Source organism: Dermochelys coriacea, chromosome 1 (assembly GCF_009764565.3).
Source record: "Dermochelys coriacea isolate rDerCor1 chromosome 1, rDerCor1.pri.v4, whole genome shotgun sequence".
NCBI classification, from domain to species: Eukaryota; Metazoa; Chordata; order Testudines; family Dermochelyidae; genus Dermochelys; species Dermochelys coriacea.
In genome coordinates, this window is record NC_050068.2 from 269210037 (window position 1) to 269232033 (window position 21997).

The window sequence follows — 21997 nt, forward strand, 5'->3', positions numbered from 1 at the left end:
ATAGTTAAATCACACAATGTGCCTTTCTTTGCTTTTGGAACTGGACTACATCCTCTTCTCTATATCAGAGGAAAGTTTAATTGGACCTTAACTGGTTTAGAAGTGTGTTTGCTGCAGCAGATTCCTGACCCTTCAGCCCTGACCAAGAGCATGTATTATAGGTGGTGCAGGTAGTGACAACTATAGCTAAGGTTGCCCAACAGTTCCCATTATAAAATCCTGTTTCCAGTTGCTTGTAACTTCCACAAACTTAAACTGTTCACGCTGAAATTTTCCATGCCGGGCGTCTGCCTCAGGCTGATTTTTTTTTTTTTTTAAGTTTTAAATAAAATGGGTCAGCTGTTTCCAAGGACATGGTTAAGGAAGATTATATGGAGCTGTGGAAGAGGAGGAAAGGAGCAGGGGGATAGCAGCAGAGGAGGGAATAGGACACGGAAAGGTTGGGGTGACAGAGTCCAAAGGGTCTGTAATCCCCAGAGAACACTCCCCTGCAGAACCTGGAATAATCTAATCACTCCTTTGCTGTCTAGCAAATAGCTGTGAAATCTACTGGCAAAGCATAGGTGTCCATCCCCTCTAGTCAATTTTGGCTTCTGTCTCTGTCCCTCAGTGGTCATGTGTAAAGTGAACATAATAGCATTTCACCTCTCAGGCGCTGCAAAGATGATTTCATTAATGTTTGTAAAGAACTAAGATACAGTACAGTAGATTCCAAATATCAGCAACCCCTCGGTGGAGAGCCAAAAGTTGCTATTAATCAGCGTAATTAATTAATATGCAAAAAGGCGGCTTGTGGGGCTGCAGCCAAGGAACATACCTTCCCTGGCTGCAGCCCCGCAAATCTCCCTGCAGTCAGTGCTCCGCAAATCCCAGTGCTTCGTTCCAGCGCTGTGGCTCTGGAAGGAAGCGCTGGGACACGCAGAGCACCAATCGCAGACAGGCTTGCGGGGCTGCAGCCAGGGAAGGAAGCATTACAGCTGCACAACACCTCTCCCTGCACTCTCCGGGCTGCATTCTGCCCTGGCACTGAAGGCCCAAGCTTGGTAGATCCCTGCAATCCCACTAGCGTGCCTGCGGACAGGGCTCTCTATAGGGAGCAGGGGTACTAGGATGCACTAGGCTGAGCCTGGACCCACAGCGCCAGGGTGGAACCCAGCACAAGGAGAGCACTAGGAGAGGTATAAGGCAGCCCCATGGGCCACCAGCACCCTGCTTCCTGTGGAAAGCCACCCCATCCAGCCTCCTGGCTGCCCTGCCTACAACCTGCCCAGGTTCCACATGTACCAGAGCTTCCTCCCCTGGCTGAAGCCCTGTAAACCTGTGTGTGGCCTGGGCTTTCCACAAAGAAGTTGTTAATAGTTGGCATGCCTGTCGCCAATATCCAGACCAATTAACATTCTAGTCAACTGGACCGAATCGGTTCCAGGCAGAATGTTGTTATTAACAGGTTTGCTATTAAGCAGAATCTATTTTGCTACAATGAGAGCCCCACAGAAAAGCCAGAGGAAATTAATAGAGCTGGTTGGGAATCTCTGTCAGAATGACAGGTTTCAGAGTAGCTGCCGTGTTAGTCTGTATTCGCAAAAAGAAAAGGAGTACTTGTGGCACCTTAGAGACTAACAAATTTATTTGAGCATAAGCTTTCGTGAGCTACAGCTCACTTCCGATGAATGCAACCGATGAAGTGAGCTGTAACTCATGAAAGCTTATGTTCAAATAAATTTGTTAGTCTCTAAGATGCCACAAGTACTCCTTTTCTTTCTGTCAGAATGATTTTCCAACAGAAAATGCAGTTTCTGCAAAATCAAAATTTTGCTGAAAATTATCAATTTTCTGTCAGGAAAATCTAAATGAAATATTTCATTTTGAGTGGGTTTGACCCAAATTGGAATATTTTGGTTTTTGAACTAAGACGAAACATGTTGTTTCAAATCAGTTCAAATCATTATTTGGGACCCCCATTCTCTCTGATGGGCTGGACTCCCTGGAGACCTACACTTTCCTATAATGCAATGTGGATTTCCCCCTAATCGACCTGCATGGTGCATCATGGTCAGATGGCTCCGCATGCATTATGGGAGATGCAATCAAGCCAGGAAGCCTAGTTCAGATAGGAAAAAGGTGGCATCGAGCTCCCAAATTATAGCTCCTACGAAGCAATGAGCCACTGAGGGACAATGTAGTTTAATATTGAACTAACTTGAAACAAAGCGTTTTGATACATTTTGACTTTGGCAATGTCAATGTTTAGTTTCAATTCAATATGTCAAAACATTTTTATTTTGACATTTCTTAATCAAAATTTTTGAAAATTTCCATTCCACAAAAAAAAAAAAAAAAAAATCCACTTTTTGTCCCAATTTGGGAAAAAAACAAATGCTGAAATGTCAGATTTCCCATGGGAATTCTTAATTTCGCTCAGCAAACCCAGAAATGAATGATTTTTTATTCAGTGCAAGGTTTGAATAGTGTACAATAAATAATGCCTGCGGCCACACATTGAATGACAAGTATAAAAAGAAATACTGACATGTAACTATTCAATGAACAACATCTATGCTGTGCACTGAATGAGTCAGGGGCTCTGTGGAAAATATTGTATGTGATCAAATAATTAAAGAATGTACAATAATGCATATGCACAAGGGGGCTGAATTAAGGTTGTACTGGCAACCTTAATTCCGGCATTCCTAACTTTGAGTGTTTGACTTTGCAACGTTAATGTTCTTTACATGTAGGGGTTTCTGATGTAGTATATTTGTGGAAGGGACATATCCACCCAGTGATGTTAGAAGTATTAGGTTGAGCTGAATAGTCTAATAAATTTTCCCCCAATGAACACAATCTCCATTGATATAAATAATTATTGGTATAACAACTGGCTGCCAAAAAATTATATTTGGAAATAAAATATTTTATGGCATAGGAATAATCTGAATAAAAACAGGGATCCACAAACTTCTCAAGCAACTATCACAGTTTACCAGACTAACTGAGTGAGAAATGAATAGGTGCACAGCGCTGAGGCCCAAACTTGAGGTTCACCACTAAGATAGGAAAGAGGAGCCTAGAATACCAATGCTGACACTATGTGCCAGTGATTGGAAACCCACTGTAGAGTACATAGACAGGACTTCGATAAATATTATGAAAGATGCCTATCAAAATGCCTATTCTCAGAAATGCTCGGGAGATACAACAGCATTTATTATATATTTATACACACACACACACATCCCCATTATGCTGTATTAACATTGCTCATTCCAGACAATTTATATTAGTTTCCAGACAAAAATGTAAATAAATTGGAGTTAAGATTGAGAGTACATATCAGTAATTTGAGGGTAAAAAAATGAAACAAGAACAAAGCCCCCACCTTACAAGAATGTTGTTGTTGTCAAAAAACAACCATTAGAAACACAGGAAATTCAGAGTTAAGATTAAATTGAGCAGTCACCTTATCTTTGTTTAAATGTTAATGATATGAACTGGGCGGCAGACAGTAGGATACTTTGTGGCAATATTAAGATCTGTGGGACCCTGGGATAGGGGGAGCTAGAAACTCCACAGAGTAATTAGGAGGCAGAAAGCAGGAAACCCTGTGGTGTTCAGGAGCTCTCCGTACTCCTTGGCTTTGCAGCTGATTTACCTAAATCTGGCCCCAAATCCCAGATTCTCCTGTTTCTTCTAGTTCCATGCCTTGATTTTTTTCTTCCACTCCTAGGTTCGCCTCTCTGTGGACTTTCTAGGGCAGTAGGAGCTGCTACAGATCTTTGTAAGTCCCTAGGAACTCATGTAAATTTTAAAGTCCATGGACATAGATTCATAGATACTAAGGTCAGAAGGGACCATTCTGATCATCTAGTCCGACCTCCTGCACAACGCAGGCCACAGAATCACACCCACCCACTCCTACGAAAAACCTCACCTATGTCTGAGCTATTGAAGTCCTCAAATCGTGGTTTAAAGACTTCAAGGAGCAGAGAATCCTCCCTCAAGTGACCCGGGCCCCATGCTACAGAGGAATGTGAAAAACCTCCAGGGCCTCTTCCAATCTGTCCTGGAGGAAAATTCCTTCCCGATCCCAAGTATGGCGATCAGCTAAACCCTGAGCATATGGGCAAAATTCACCAGCCAGATACTACAGAAAATTCTTTCCTGGGTAACTCAGATCCCATTCCTCTAATATCCCATCTCAGGGGATTCGGCCTATTTACCCTGAATATTTAAAGATCAATTAATTACCAAAATCACATTATCCCATCATACCATCTCCTCCATAAACTTATTGAGTAGAATCTTAAAGCCAGATAGATCTTTTGCCCCCACTGCTTCCCTTGGAAGGCTATTCCAAAACTTCACTCCTCTGATGGTTAGAAACCTTTGTCTAATTTCAAGTCTAAACTTCCTGGTGGCCAGTTTATACCCATTTGTTCTTGTGTCCACATTGGTGCGGAGCTTAAATAATTCCTCTCCCTCTCTCGTATTTATCCCTCTGATATATTTATAGAGAGCAATCATATCTCCCCTCAACCTTCTTTTAGTTAGGTTAAACAAGCCAAGCTCCTCGAGTCTCCTTTCATAAGACAAGTTTTCCATTCCTCAGATCATCCTAGTAGCCCTTCTCTCTACTTGCTCCAGTTTGAATTCATCCTTTTTAAACATGGGAGACCAGAACTGCACACAGTATTTCAGGAGAGGTCTCACCAGTGCCTTGTGTAATGGTACTAAAACCTCCTTATCCCTACTGGAAATACCTCTCCTGATGCATCCCAAAACGGCATTAGCTTTTTTCACAGCCATATCACATTGGCAGCTCATAGTCATCCTATGATCAACCAATACTCCAAGGTCCTTCTCCTCTTCTGTTACTTCTAATTGATGCGTCCCCAGCTTATAACTAAAATTCTTGTTATTAATCCCTAAATGCATAACCTTACACGTCTCACTATTAAATTTCATCCTATTACTATTACTCCAGTTTACAAGGTTATCCAGATCCTCCTGTATAATATCCCGATCCTTCTCTGAATTGGCAATACTTCCAGCTTTGTATCACCTGCAAACTTTATTAGCACACTCCCACTTTTTGTGCCGAGGTCAGTAATAAAAAGATTAAATAAGATTGGTCCCAAAACTGATCCCTGAGGAACTCCACTGGTAACCTCCCTCCAGCCTGACAGTGATTCTGCATATCCACTAAGGTCAAAAGCAGCTCCTACTGACTTTAGAAAGTCCATTGAGGCCTGGGACTGAAAGCAAAAATTAAGGTATGGAACCTGGGTGAACAGATTAGTCAGGGAGGTTGACTGGAAAACCACAGAGGCTGCACAGTCTATCAGAGGCCAGTTAAGTCTGCAAAGCTTGGAATGGCTCACAGTGGTCAAATATGTACATGAAAAAGATTAAAACACAGGCCTAGCAGGGAAATTAATTTCACTAAATACATTAAAAAATTACCAAATCCTTTTGCAACCAGAGCAGCTGCAAAACATACAACTACTACACACGCTCACCCAGCCACCTCTCACCCTCCCATGTACACACGTGTATTTATGTCTCATACAGGAAAGTACTTGTTTTGCAGGCACACGCATTTCTCTTTAAAACAGATGTCTTTCTTCTTTTCAACTGGACTGGAAAACGAGGGTGTATTTTTTGTGTGTTTATTGCCTTTGTATCCTAATTCTGGCTAAGAGCACATTTTTCTGATCGGAGTGACGCTGTGCATTGTTAGGTCTCTCATTCACGTTAGCTTTCAGCTTCCTCTATTTCTGCAGGTTACAGGCAGGAAACTGGAAAATGGGCCACAGGAAACCTGGCCTCCTACATCTGTCCCAGTTTGTAATCGCAGCTCTGGTTTTATTTTGCTAAGGGTCTCAGGTTTGTTTTAACCCTTGAGAAGATGACTGCATTAGCTTGCAAAAGAACATGGCTATTTTGCTGTTAAATTACATTATTTTGATAAGGTTCTTTTGGTTTTTGATGTAGTTACTGGATACAAGAAATGATAAGAGAGCTGAGTACATTTTTTAAACAAGACAATGTCTAGCAGGGAAAAAAAATTATGCAAGTTTAAAAAAAATTAATTTTTCATGAAATGACCAAAATCTTTCAATTTATTGTAACTAACACTCAGCGCTTAAAATAAATGAATACTTTTAGAGAAAAATACAGACAAATGTAATTTCTAGCTCATTTATCTTATCTATATATTTTCAATTTATAAACCTAGTGTAATGGTGAACATCTATAGCAAAAGTTAACAACTTTCAGATGCTTTGCTTATGCCAATTTTTTTTTAATTTAATTGCAAACATAAGAAACATGCTGGTTGTGAAAGGGAAAATAAATATTGTTCTTGATAATATTAAAATTAGTCAGGTATATTTGTTTTACACACGACTCCAGATGCAAATTTGAGTTGATGTTGATTTTGAGACAGGCTGAGTTTCTAGAATAATTAGCAAAATCATTACATTTTTCCCTTGATATTGGTTTGTGTAACAACCAATAGATCATGAGAGGTTAAAGAAAGTGGCGAGTACTATCCAAACGGCTGCACAGAAATATTGTAAAAGAAAAAGGCAAAAGTCTGAGTCAATCTTCAAAATTATATTTCTCAACAGTTATGTTTCAAGGATGTCAAACAGGATGTGGTCAATGAAAAGTTAGCATTTCTGCCAAAATGAAGAAAAAACAAATATCAGTTTGTTTACATAGAAATTTTGTCAAATATTCAGCAAAGGAGATCTTACTACTAATTTAACTGACCTTGAAAAAATAAGCTAGCAAGTAAATGTGTAAATATACGTGTATTAACTTGATGAAGAACTTTCTCTGGTAAATGCCAATAGAACTAACTTGTGCTGCCATACACACCCACAGCACTTTAGGGAACTCTTTGTACACAATATAGTGAGTGTGTTGGTAATTTTTCCATATCCAGCAACTGGAAGGTTTCCTGCTAGAGCATCCTCAGAATTTTTCTATTGTGTTGAAACTGCAAAAACTTTCTAAATTAGGACTTCCTTCTATTATATTTTAGAGGTGTCTTTCTGGGAAATGCAGATTCAAGTCAAAAGGTAGGAATTCCTGCAGCACCACCCAGTGGAAACATTAGAAAAAGTTAAAGATTGACCCAACACTGAAGTTCTGAGATGGCTTCAGAAGAGCAGTAATATTGCCACACAATTAAGTTGTTTTAAGGGTGTGTCAAAAGACACAAGGCTTTGTTGCCTGCAGTGCTCAGCAATATTACATGAGATAAGCATGCTTCACCACTCATGTATAAGCAACTAAATAGTTTTTCCTTAACTTTTATTTTTGTAGGATCTTTTAATAAGAAATTTTATTTAATTTAATAATTTACAGAGCATCTTCCTTCCCCCCTCCCCCCCAAAAAAACCACCACCAGTCACTTTGGGCTCGCTACAGTTTATCAGACAAAAACAATTAAAACGGCACAAAATAGACAACAGCCACTCCAAATACATTATTAAATGACAAATCTACATAATTAAAAAGGAAGGGTACATACATACATACTGCAACATACAGTTGCAGAAGAAAAACACTTCTGATAAAGCAACATCTTCAATAGATTTTTAAAAGTAGAGAGGGATGGACTGAGGCAGATGTCTGAGTTTCACAGGCTTGGTCCCTTGCCACACTGAGGTGTGATGACAGAACCCCTACAATGTGACTGTCTTCAGAGCAGAGATACCCAAAGGGGTAAGCCTCAAAAAGCAGCCTTAACAAGAATGGAATATAAAGCCCTTAACATGAAGGAATGTGGCCTTTTCCTCCCTGTTAAGGGCTTTAATAAACAATGTGTTTAACTATTTCTAAGGCTAACCCATAAACAGAAGTGCATAAATCTATAATGGTTCCAAACATTCACCTTGGGATAAATGTAAAATGAATATAGACTCCTTCTATTTCCTTCATCTGCTCACATGGTGTACATCTGTTGCATGTTGGCAATGCACTAGGTTGCAATCCAAGGGACTTCCAGGTTCAAAGGCAGTCCTGTATCTTTATTCTCCCCACATGAATTTCTTTGTTACATTTTTGCCTTTGTCAGTGGGGCTCAGTTATAATTATTTTGTTCTGTTATACAAAATCTTCGAAGGTCTCCATTTTAAATGTTGAAAAAAAAAATACATGCAGTGGGAAAACAGCTACATAAAGGCAGTGTAACTGCCATGTATTTAGATATTTGTTTGCAGGTGCAGGTGCTACTTCTGAGGAGTTTACTCAACATATCCAATGATGATCACTCCTAAAAGTAAATATGACTTCTTTACCGGTGAGCCTGTACTTTAACTAGTGTTTAAAAGCTTCCAATTTTGTGACAAGGTACAGAAACAGAAGCTTTTATAATTGATATTGATGACTACAATGAGGAAATGCATTTTTAATAAGTTTACTAATACTGTAAATGTTCCCTGTATATCTACTGCTATTTTTATACAATATTTATTTTTATTTTTAAACGAATCCTCCACTCTTAACTGACTTGTGTTTTACTAGAAACTCAGGAAAACAAACAGGTCTCTTAATACTTTGGCTAGAAAAGGATATGGTCAAAAGGAAAGGGAATGCAATTCTAGTAATTTAGTTTTGGCTTAGTTTGAAGATGAGACTGAGACTTGAAACATAGTGAGGTGATGGCAACATATGTTGGCAGATTTAGCTACCCCTCTTCTGTAAATTGATTTTTCAGAATGTGTTGGCTTAAGAGAGATGAATCATAAAATTATAAAATAGCACAAGCAGGTTACCTGTGTACTTACTCGTTGCACTGGGATTTAGTTGTATGATTAGACTAAAAATTGCATGGTCTGATTTAGTAAAAGGCAACTTGTGTACATATATAAACTTTTGCATACACAGAGTCTCCTAAAAAAAAATAGCCAATGTTCCTTTGATAGCTATTATAGACTAATCCAAAATCATGAATCCCTTATGCACATTGGTGAGCAGTTACTCACAGGAGTAGTCAAGACCCACAGTTGCTGGTTTCCATAGATTAGTCCTGTGACTAACTGTTCACCAGAATGAGTAATGGGTTCAAAATCTAGCCCTAAATTAAGAATCACTGGTATGTACTCCCATGTGTCTCAAATTCCAAGAATATTCGTTTCCTTCTCCCTTTCTCAGATACAAAATTGATCCATAAAAGTTTTGTTATGCCAAAAGCTATCCAGGTTCTGGTTTGCTCTAGTGCTAATGCTGAAGCCTAATAAAATAACTAACTTATCTCTTAGTCTGTACCATTTTTCACATACCTAGCACGCTGATAAGACCTACAGGTATCTACAGGTATCATCCAGCATCTTGTCTCTCACTTCATACATTAATATAAACACTAGCATAGCTAGTGGGCTATAAATTACAGTTTAAGGTGCATGTTATTTAAACGAAAAAAAATCTGGTCATTGTCTTCCAGGGTTCCAGGTAATATCCTGTGGACTTAAATCAATTCCCACGGTTGCTGCAAACCATGAAGAAGAGAGGGAAGGAGCATCACTTAAATTTTTGCCACAAACATCACTATACAAAAAGTGCCTAAATCACAAAGCTTTAGAAATGACAGTTGTTCACCAGCTAATCTGTTAACATCTCTGCAGCTTCCCAGGACACGCAGCAATAATTATGTTTGTTCTGTATATTGCATCATGAATGAGGTATTAGGTCACTCTCGTCAAGATCTAAAGACTATAGCCACTATCCTCAGGCCTTGCCATGCTGCATAGCGAAAGGGGGTGTATGCAACCTTTGTACTCCCCAATCTTGGAACTGACTGGGGATCAGTTCAGCCACTGTTGTACATTAGAGCAGCCTGGAGCTGCTCTAATTTGCAAACAGCTTTAACCTCCATGGCGCCTGTAGCAAACAGAGATCACTAGAATGAAGCAGTGGTGTAATTAGGCTCCCTATGCCAGCCCTAGTCCACTGAAAGATTTTCCTCAACTGACCATTTAGACCAGCTTTAAGTCTACTCTAAGTCACCAGAGTAGGATAAAGCAGTCTTCTGAGAGGCCAAGATCTGACCCCTATATATCGAAGGTAAACCCAGATTCTGATCTCAGTTAAACTAGTGTAATCTGAAACTACTCCTCTGAAGTCAGTGTAGTTTTTCCAGACTCCACTAATGTAACTAAGATCAGAATTTGTCTCTCCCTTCTATATGCCTTCTAATATTATTCATCCTTCTATGGCATTACTGTATTGTTTTGCTAGGAAAAGCTGATTGAAGTAGATTGTAAACTTTTGGAATCTGTTTGTACTAGCACAAAGGGGGCCGCTGAACACCATTTCAACATAAATTGTTTAATAGTTGTAATACATACCAGGACCTTTCTCAGAAAGCTCAGGCTGAAAGGTACTCAATTAACTCTATTTGTACAGAACAGACTGATGATAAAGGGATATGTGGAGATATTACAGTGAAATGCTGCCACCAGAGAAATGTACGTTGTAATAGATCTCTGTTCTGCAGATGTATTAGCATGTCAGTTGTTTCACAAAACTAGCAGGGTTAAACTTTTACAATACCATATTTAAATAATTTTAACAAATATCCTAAGTAGATGATTGTACAAATGTAAAAATACTAGGTTTTAAACAAACTCCTATTTATGTTTTGGTTTTGCCAGTATTTTCAAGAAAACCTTCATCTTGCAAGATGGCATTTTACACAGAGCTAATACTTAGCTCATTTTCTATGTTAACACTGAGAGAGCCCTTTATACATTTTAAAATTTTTTTAAAGATTGAAAAACATGTGCCTGGGGAGATTGCGACAATGATTCATTATGTGACTTAACAGCATTTTTGTTAGCAGCTAACACTATAGTGTGTTTAAAAATAAATGAAGGAAACATTTTAAAGGGCCATGCATACTGGTATGGAACATTGTGAAGGGTGAGAGAGACAGGATTTTCTCTGTTATTACCCTTGCAGTTAGGATGTTAATAAACCTGAGGTATGACATTAAGATAGCACACATTTCAAAAACCCCAGAAAATGAGTCAGTGTTGCTGCTCTGGATTTGGAACCCTCAGATATGGAATAATAAATTGACATAAACAGCCCAAGACAAGGTTGAAATGGTTCTGTTCTGTGAAACAGAATTTAGGGAGCTCATACAGGGACCAGCATGTTCTGCACGCCATGAAGTTGCTCTGCATATCCTGACACTAGCTTTTGAAACAGGACTATGCCACACCAGGAAGACCTTTGGCCCCTGTAGTGTAGGGGCAGGCATAGGAGTGTCAGGATCTACTCCAGTCCCACCAAGGGCTGCACTAGCAAACACTTTATCACGTGCTTAACTTAAAGCATGCAAGTAGTCCCATGACATTAATAGGAGTACTCATATACTCAGAGTTAAGTATGTGTTCAAATGCAGTTGCAAAACGGCTTGTGGCCTGCAGAAGGATTCCTTATCCCTCATCTCAAGAAGGGAGTTAGCCAACTGGTACATATCTCTGGGACACCTCTAACTTACTGCTATTGATTAAATTTGTGGGGCAAAACAGACACTTTCTCTGCTGGGAGTTTGCCATCGATTTTGATAGGACTCTGAGTTGGTTGCTGTGTTTTGAAATGTAGACTTGGTTGTTGACTGTCCTGGCTAGGTTGCCCTGCAGTTAGGTAAATTAGCGCCCCCTTTCTAGCAGGGGCTCTTAGAAGTGAGAGCAGTGCAGTTTTTAACTGGATAGGGCAGTGATAAGAGGTAACTGAGAGAGAGGGGTTGAGTCACCCAGTAGCTGGTGAGATGAAGGTAGCTTCAAGACTAAGGCTTGTTCACCAGTGGAGGAAGGCAGGGCAGCAGGGTTGGGTTTTTTTCCCTTTCCTTAACTTGCATGTACTCTACAACAGTGGTTCTCAACCGGGGGTATGTGTACCTCTGTGGGTACATAGAGATCTTCCAGGGGATACATCAACTCATCTGGAACGTTGCCTAGTTTTACAACAGGCTACATAAAAAGCACTAGCGAAGTCAGCACAAACTAAAATTTCATACAGACAAAATGAGAAAGTAAGCAATTTTTCAGTAATAAGAAAAAGGAGTACTTGTGGCACCTTAGAGACTAACAAATTTATCTGAGCGTAAGCTTTCATGAGCTACAGCTCACTTCATCGGATGAAGTGAGCTGTAGCTCACGAAAGCTTATGCTCAAATAAATTTGTTAGTCTCTAAGGTGCCACAAGTACTCCTTTTCTTTTTGCGGATACAGGCTAATACAGCTGCTACTCTGAAACTTTTCAGTAATAGTGTGCTGTGACACGTCTGTATTTTTATGTCTGATTTTGTAAGCACATAGTTTTTAAGTGAGGTGAAACTTGAGGTGTGCAAGACAAATCAGATTCCTGAAAGGGGTACAGTAGTCTGGAACAGTTGAGAACTACTGCTCCACAAGGAAGAACCTGCCATGGGAGGAAAATAGCATGTCACCAACACCACCACTTGCTCTTCTTCTCTCCCTGCATCTGTGGGGTCCCGCATCAGACAGGCATCCTGATCCTGGAGGCTTCCACCCAGGCCTTGACTTTGACTTACTGGGACTGAGGCCTGCATGTCCCTGTTGACGAAAGTCTGACAAGGCAATGACCCGGTGCGAGAGGTGTCTGTTGGTGGAGTCCTCGGGAAACAGATAAGAAGAGCTGCAGGAAGAGGTACCTCATCAGTGTAGCATCCAGGAGTGTGAGGACTTCATTGACAGGACACACTTGGAAACATCTAGGATGTTGACAGATGACTACACCAGCACCAGAGGAAGAAGGAAAACTGGATGCTGTACAGGGAGGAGACAGGCTACTGGTCACCTTGGGCAATAGACAGTGCTTCACCCCCACCTACGTGCACTGAGGTGAAGGAACTGTACATCGTACTGGCAACAGGACACAAGGAGAAGACCTCAATGGCTGAGGAGGAAGAGCCACCTACTCCCAAAGCTAGAAGGCTCACAGCCACCACACTTAGGAGGCGTAGGTGTAGGGTGCTGGTGGTTGGGGACTCCTTTCTGAAAGAGATGGAGGCATCTATCTGCTGACCTGACGTGATTTCTGCAAAGGTGTGCTGCCTGCCTGCAGCCCACATCTGAGATGTTATGGAAAGGTTGCTGAGGTTTATCCGTCCCTCTGACCACTACCCAGTGTTACTCGTCCATGTGAGCACTAATGATACTGCTAAGTATGACCCTGAGCACAGGACTCCAGGAGCAAGAGTGAAGGCATGCAGATTGTGTTCTGATCCATCCTCCCGATGGAGCGTAAGGACCCAGGCAGGAACACATGCATTCTACAGATGAATGCATGGCTATGCAGATGATGTTGATAAGAGGGCTTTGGCTTCCTCGACCATGGGATGCTGCTCTGGGAAGAGGGTCTCCTGGGATGAGATGGGTTCCACCTGACCAAGAAGGGGAAGAGCACCTTCGTGCACAGACTCACCAACCTAGAGAGGAGGTTTTAAACTAGGTTCAAAGGGGGCAGGGGACAAAAGCCCACAGGTAAACATTAAAAAGGTGACCTTAACGGAGACTTAGATGTTGGGGGGAGAGGGAGCATGGAAAATTAAAGTAGGGTCATAGGAGAAACAAGGGACATCAGCGGAGGAATTTCCTCAACATTTTAAATGTACAAATGCAAAGAGAATAAACAGGAAGAACTGGAAATATTAGTATATAAGCTAAATTAAGTCTTCATTGGTGTCATGGAGACTTGGTGGGATAAGTTCCATGACTGGAATATTGTTGTAAAGGGGTATATCTTGTTCAGGAAGGACGGGCAGGATAAAAAGAGAGGAAGTGTTGCCTTATACTTCAAGAATATGGGCTTGTTCAGAGATCCAGAAGGAGGTCAGAGCAGACCAATTGATGCCTCTGATGGAAGATGAAAGAGGTAAAAAGTAGGGGTGACATCATCATAGAGAGTCTACTAAAGACAACCAAATAACAGAAATATCCCAAACACAAGATGCGGTAGTAATGGGGGACTTTAACTACCCAGGCATCTGTTGGAAATGTAATACGGTAAAACACAGAACTTACGATCAGTTCTTTGAAATGTATTGGGGACAACTTTTTGTTTCAGAAAGTAGTAGTAACCAGGGGTCAGCCATTTTATACACGATTCTGACCAACAGGAAGGAATTGTTAGCAATTTGGAGTGAAAGTGCCCATGAAATGATAGATTTCATGATTATAAGAAAAAGGAGTGAGAATAGCAGAATAAGGACAACAGACTTTAAAAAAAACAGACTTTAACAGACTCCAAGAACTGGTAGATAAGGTCCCATGGAAAGAAAATCTAAGGGAAAACAGAGTTGAGGAGAGCTGGCAGTTGCTCACTGAGATAATATAAAAGGCACAACCGCAAACTGTCCTGATGCAAAGGAAAGATAGGAAGAATTATAAGAGGCCAACATGGCTGTAACACAGGGGTGGGCAAACTTTTTGGCCCGAGGTTGCGAAACTGTATGGAGAGCTGGGTAGGGAAGGCTGTGCCTCCCCAAACAGCCTGGCCCCCCCACCCCCTGCCACTTCCCGCCCCCTGACTGCCCCCCTCAGAACCCCTGACCCATCCAACCTCCCCTGCTCCTTGTCCCCTGACTTCCCCCGCCCAGGATCCTAACCGCCCCCCCGGAACCCCACACCCTATCCAACACCCCCGTTCCCTGTCCCCTGACTGCCCTGACCCCTACTCCCTGACAGACCCTCCAGGACTCCCACGCCTATCCAACCCTGTCTCCCCCCTCCGTTCTCTGACCACCCCCCCCAAACCTCCGCTCCATCCAACCCCTCCTGCTCCCTGTCACCTAACTTCCCCCCAGGACCCCCTGCCCCTTATCCAACCTCCCCCCCTGCTCCCTGCCCCCTTACCATGCTGCTCAGAACGGCAGGACTGGAAGCCACAATGCCCAGCTGGAGCCAGCCCTGCGGGGGAGGGGGGACAGCAAGGGAGGGGCCAGGAGCTCAAGGGCCGGGCAGGACAGTCCCATGTGCTGGATGTGGCCCATGGGCCGTAGTTTACCCACCTCTGCTGTAACAGGAGCTCTTTAATGACCTAAAAATCAAAAAGGAATCCTACAAAAAGTGAAACATGGACGAATGGCTAAGGAGGAGTGTAAAAAAAAAAAAAAAAAGCAGCACAAGCACTAGAGACAAAATCAGAAAGGCTCAGGCACAAAATAAGTTACATTTAGCAAGGAACAAAAAAAGCAATAAGAAGAGGTTCTTTAAATACATTAGGAGCAAGAGAAAGACAAAGGAAAGTGTAGGTCCTGTACTTAGTACGAAAGAGAGCTCATAATTGAGGACATCAAGATGGCTGAGGTGTTTAATGCCAATTTTGTTTCAGTCTTCACTAACAAGGTTAATGGTGACCAGATACACAACACAATTAATATTAAAAACAAGGGGAAAGGAACGCAAGCCAAAATAGGGAAAGAATAGGTTAAAGAATATTTAGATAAGTTAGATGTATTCAAGTCATCAAGGCCTGATTAAATTCATCCTAGGCTACTTAAGGAACTAACTGAAGCAATTATCTTTGAGAACTCATGAAGGACGGGTGAGGTCCCAGGGGACTGGAGAAGGGTAAATATAAAAAGGGAGAACAAAGAGGTCCGAAAGGAATTAGGTCAGTCTGACTTCAATACCTGAAAAGATATTGGAACAAATTATTAAACAGTCAATTTGTAAGCAAGCGTGGCTACTCAGGTTTAGCATGGGGCACAGAATCTAGTCCCTAGTTAACTTTTTTCACACAGTTTATGGATATACCTCCTTCAAGAATGTAAGTATCAGTCTATGATAAAGTAGACTGCAAAAGCATCAGTAATGCTAGTGGGTCAAAAGCAGATATAGTATTAACAGGTGTAACTCCATTGGAGTTGATACAGATTACTTCAGTGGAGTTCTATCTGCTTACACCAGGGCTACACTTGGGCCATTTTGTTCTTAAGTACATCATTTAAGTTAAAGCTGCTACTGAAGTATGTAGTTTTAGAATAGACAGGGAGATACCGGCCATCTCTATTACAGAAACTGAATAGACCAACAATTTCAGGATAGATTTCTGAATTGCATGTCCCACTATAATAATTTTAAAAATCAGAATTTCACTAGAACACATAGGGTCCATATACTGGCATTATATGATACTGACTTAATCAGTAGTTAGTGGGTCAGTGATGTTATTAAATGTAGTGCTTGTTACAGGAATGTTTGTTATATTATGTTGTTTAGAAAACCAACAAAAGTATTTTCCAAAAATGGATCCAAGCTAAAATCTATTTTTAAAGATAAACCATTTAAAAACTTTAATTCTGGAGAAGTTACCATTAGACATAAAAATGAAACATAACCATTTAAATAAATGCTGAACAAAGACAAATATGCATATTGTTTTAGGAAAGTACACACACGAGGTATACTTTGTGTCTCGTCTGGTTTGTTTCCATACATTTACCATTTTATTTTTCTGTGAAGTGAGCTGGACTTTCTGTTCCTACTTCCCAACATTCTGCTGCAAATCATGACTAATTCTTAAATCATACATAATTCAACAAAATACTTCAACATGAGAACAGATACATTCAGTCTTTCAAGAGCTCTCAACAGTCTCAAGAATATTAGCTGATTCATTAAACAAGCTACAGACCAAGTAAACATCTGCCCAATGATTCAGGGTTATGATTCCTTATTGTGGAAAACAGTGAGGAAAAACTCCATAGAAAGTTACGACTACAAATCAGTAGTGGGATCCACAGAACAGTGTTTTAAAAAGCACATTAGCAACAGCCTGTTGTAATTGCCATTGGGTGTGGTCACAAAAGACATGTAGCAGTTGAAAACCAGCAGAAATCTTGTTGGAATTGGCACATAATAGACCTATGTCCTGGAACCAATTTGGTGGCTCTAACAGAAATTCAGAAGTCAATATTCACACGCAATCTAGATTGGAATAAAATCACCGTAAGAAGGCTATGTGGATTGATAATCAGTCCAGATTTCAAACACATCCAATCAGTCATGCCTTTATGTGATGGACTGGTTGATTAAACAAGTTTTTTCCATCTCTAGTTTATCTTATTCTGTGACACAGAACTCTTTGGCCCACAGATGACCACAAATGGGTATACAAACTTCTTAATGATTTGTCACTAACATGTACTGCCAACTAAGACAGGATTAGCTTAGGGTCCCTTTTTCCTAGAAAATTACTCTTTCTACAGATAACATGCACCATAAATAACTGTATACAAGGATTCCTCCTCTGTTAGCAAACACCACAATCCCCTTTTTCATCAGTAGCCAAATCTTATGTTCCTTGAAAGTCTATTGCTTTGCAGTCTCCTGAAACTGGCATGACATCATATAACTGCATTTCCCACACCTAAGACTCTGCACCCATATTTTTCCATGCATCTTTGTTACTTAGCTTCCCTATGCATGATGCATTGTATGAGAGCATATCGCCCTCAGCCACTGAATGGGGCTCAATGCATCTGTGTGAACCAACAAATTAATACAACATTTTCATTGCATAATAATTCTCTCATAACAAAAACCATTTAAATTCTGTTGTACCTCAATATCAGGTTTATAAAAATCACCTGATTGCTACTACCCTCTTATAACACTCCCCCATCCTACACACACACCCTGAGTTGGCATCCATTCCAAAAATGGGATTACAAGGTGAGTGTTCAGCTGACACAATCAAATTTACTGTATAAAGAAAGACAAAACTTCAGCCTTTGCTTTATAATCATGATTTAAGTTAAATGAAATACCATCAACTGAATGGAGTAAGACGCACTATGAATCAGCAAGTAGTAAGTCTCTCTAATGATTGAAAGTAAAAGTGATTGTATCTCTAGAAGTAAAGGATAGGTACATGTGTGTAGTGTTATGTAAACTTATTTGTAAAGAGGATTATTTATTTTATTTATTTGAGATTGTGCTATTTGTCTTGGTCTACTACATGTAAGTGGTAATGTGACATAAAAAGGGTATGTGGATTCCCAGGGTGTAAAAAATTTTTCTTTACAAGGTACAGCTCTTGGAAATGTTTCAGTTTATAAATATTCTGAGAAAAAACAAAATGTATGCAACTCTGATAGTAGAAATATTAGGTAAATATAAAATGAATAATCACTATAGTAATGATATATACTTTTTTCTTAATCACTTTTATTTTACAATCAAAATATTTAAGGAATCATAATATTTATAATAAATACACATAGAAAGCATTTTTATAATTTAAGGGGAATTGCATTATTCATGAGTGGAAGAAAATAAAATTTGGACTTTTTCTGCCCACACTTGAGTCAATGTATTTTATTTATAAAACACTTGTGGATTGTGCTTTACTATTTATTTCAAATATGTAGTACATACAACTGACATATTACCATTTTCATGTACATCATTATGAAGGCATCAAGATGTTTTTACTTATTCTGAATTAAATGAAAGTCATATAATTAGCATATTCTCTAAATATGCGTAGTCTATATAGACGCAACAGATGGAATTTTGAAATTCCAACAATGTTTATATAACCCTGCTAATTAAACTAAAGTGTAGATTTAACAAACAGAGTTCATGTTTAATGTTAGAGACAGTCTAATAGGACTTTGGGTGTCATGGAATATTCACTGGATTTTAACTTGTACTTTTTGGTTCCTACCCAACAGACTTTGAAATATTAAATGTCCCAGTAATATGGTTATCTCTTGAAAACTCAGATTTTCATGGAAAGATGAACTCTCTGAAAAGAGAAATAACACTTACTGTCTGAAGATTATTTTTGATCGCTGACCAAGGATTAGGCATTTTCTATGTTTAATATACATGGCCTCTAAAGTTCTTGTGTGACCACATATGAAATGAATGTGTCTCTCACTCTGGCTGTAGTGGGCAGTAATCCACCAATGAAATTGCCTTACAATGTGGCATTGGTCAAAAATCTCTTCTATACAGAAAAAACTTAGCACAGGATGAACACAGAAAGTAAAGGAAATGCCGAGGATCATCTCAGGTAAAGACGTGATATTAATTCTTCATTCAATCATATTTTTGCACAGAATTTAGTAGCTAAAAGGTGTCAAATGCAGTGTTCATGGCATTACTATGTTTATCATATATATTTTTCTTTTAAACACTTTTTGCTTTTTCGATATTTCTTATGTCAGAAAAACACATCTAAAACTTAATTTTCTTTGTTATGTTCTTTGTTTGCTCCACGCTCCCTTTGTACAACTTCTTACTTTAAATTAGACAGTAAGTACTTTTGGGGGCAGGGAGAATATCTTTCTGTGTGTGCAATAGGGCACCAATTTTGAATAGAGCCTTTGTGCCCTACTGCAGAAGACATAAATAATAATAAAGCCACTTTACAAACCACATAAGTTGAAAGGCATAAGCATGAATTAGATGCCAATTTAAAATTAACCAAATAAAGTGACAAAGCAACAAGATTCTGTCCTTTTGTCCACTCATCACAGTTCTAATGTACCCATCACCATAGTGTCCTAGCACCTACCAGCAAGAGTGTAGTTTTTATCTGAAAAAAAATCTATGCAAATCCATAAGATCATCACAGAGGTCTGGAACATGTTTAGCTAAGTACAACCTCCTAAATATCCCCCTTTCATACAAACCCTCCCACAACTATCGAATATTTGTAAAGTACATTTATGCTTAAAGTTCTGAAACTAACCAAGATTTTGCAAAAGCAAAATATTAGATGAGTATTAGATGCCTTTTTGTCAGAAATTAAAATGACACCACTGACTTTTAAAAAAAAAAAAAGAAGTTGAAGACCCCATGCCTGAAAAGCTACTGCATTGAATAAACTGGTCTGAGCCCTATACCCCTAAGTAAATAAAGATGTAACTTGTCTCCCTTTCAACTGCAGTAGTAGAAAGGCTGACAGGGCTTCACAAAACCCTCCTGTGTTAGGGAACGGAAACTCCTAATGAGATTAGTTGGTGTGTGTGTGTGCAGACATTACTTAGCCATGACTAAATGGGCTCTCTTCCTGCAGCCAGTGGAAAATTCATGGAACTTTTTCCCCCTGCAGCATCAGAGTCCCTCTAACCTTCAGCAAAGCCAGATCCAAAAACAACTCTCCGCTTTCTCTTCCCCCCCCACCCCCAGCGAAACGTATCCAAATGGGCCAGAAGGGCTTTTGGGGAGGGGGGACCTGAGAGAGAGGAGGAGGGCAAGAGGGGAACGCTGAAGACGACAAAGGAAGCGGTAAAAAGAGCAAATACATAAACCTGAGAAGGAGAAAACCACAGAGTTTCTTTGTGAGCTACAGTGACTCATTTTCAAGATGTTGTCTGCTGCCAGTTTCAAACCGGAAGCGCATGGCAATTAGTCTTGCTGTTTCCAGACAAGCCTGAAACTCTCCCGACACTTTTTTTTTTTTAAAATCCCCCCCCCCCCCTTCCCAGTTTCTGCAAGAAGCCTCCTCCCCACACAGCCCCCTTCGCCCCTTGCAGAGGCAGCGGGGATCGGCACACGCTGCCCCAGAGCCTGGGCGTGTTGACAAACGCCCAGACCCCTCCCCCGGGCACCGCTGTGATTATTTTAATTTTAAAAATGGCCCACGTGGCCCTGCAGCTGGGACGCCCTAGGCAGCGAGTGAATGCAAAGCGCACCCCCAAGGGCAGCCAGTTATTTCGGTCTCTGATTTATGCTCCCTCCCCGGGGAGCCCTGGCAGACAGTGGCCCCCGGCCTCTCGCCCCAGGCAGACCCTGCCCCCCAAACACAGACACTTCTCTTTCCCCGCTAGCGCGCTCGCCCCTCGTCTTCTGCCCCTTTTAGCCAGGCAACTCTTCCCCGTCCCCTCTCTCCCTTCCCCAGCCAGTGACCCCCTGAACCCCCACTCAGACTCTGACGACTCTGTCCCCAGGCAAGGCAGAGACCCCCCCCGCCGTGCTGCCCGGTATCCCTCGCGGGGCTCCGGGCCCTGCCCCCCGAGTTACCACCAGGCATTTCTGCCTCAGAGTCAATAGTTCGCTCTGGCTTCCCGTGCACGGACTGCCCGAGAAGCTGATGTCCCCGCACCCAGGCCGGGCCCCTGCCAGCCACGTTGTCCTTTATCAGCAGATTAAAAGCCAGAAGGGAAACCCTCTGTGTGGTGCCTGCGGGAAGAGCAGCCCCTTGGGCCCCGCAGCGCAGCTGCATCCACTCTCCTATTTGCCCGTCTCTCACAGCTCGTCTGGCTCCCCTTTGCTCTCAGCCCCCGCCACCTTCCCAAGCCCCCCAAACTTTGCACTACTTAGCCCAAGCTCAGAAGCACTTTTACATACCCAGAGCCTGGTGGACTTTTCCAGTCTCTCCTTGTCGTTTAAAGGAAGCTGGGTAAAATCCCCTGGTTTTCCATGCTGACAGTCTTCTGCAAGCGCTCTGTTGCTCTTGTAATGAGATCCTGATTTTTTTCTCTCTTTTTTTTTTTTTTTTTTTTTTTTCTTCTTGGTTGGTGTGTATGTGTGTGTGAGAGCAGGAAGTTGGAGCAGTCAGACAGAGAGCCGGCTCACTTCCTTTCCTGCATTATTCCCCAGGCGGTTTGCAGTCTGTGTAAACAGGCTTTTCCTCCCCTCTCTCTGGCCGCTGATGTGCAGCATTGCTGTAATATAAGACACACACATAGTCAAATGGTAACGGTAACTACATACATACACACACAAGGAGCTCCAGCAGCTCCCTCTGACCTCCACCTCTTCCTGTTCTACACCCCAGGGGAGGAGCTTCAAACAAGCTCAACAAACTGGCCCATGAACAGCCTCTACTAAGAGCATAAGGTGGCTTTGCAAAATAATCAGCTTTTCCAAAGACAGTGGTCACAGCTGTTAAAGATGAACACGACCATGTTAATATTATGTATTAGTAATTATTACTTCTTGTTAAGCATTAACAGTGCATTGAGCACCCAACAAGACGGGAGAAGACATGG

At 41.0% G+C, this 21997-nt stretch overlaps 1 protein-coding gene across 2 annotated transcripts in view; it reads right to left on the reverse strand.

Moving 5' to 3' along the window:
• Window positions 1–21793, reverse strand: part of ELK3 (ETS transcription factor ELK3) — a 61090-nt gene extending 39297 nt beyond the window's left edge. The window contains exon 1 of one of the 2 annotated variants that reach the window (XM_038415211.2): window positions 21354–21793. The gene's annotated coding sequence lies outside the window, so the exon portion shown is untranslated. Of the gene's footprint in view, window positions 1–12697; window positions 12792–21353 lie in introns of those variants that run through there. The other variant, XM_043492044.1, reaches the window with a different exon arrangement.
• Between the last annotated feature and the right edge of the window lie 204 nt (window positions 21794–21997).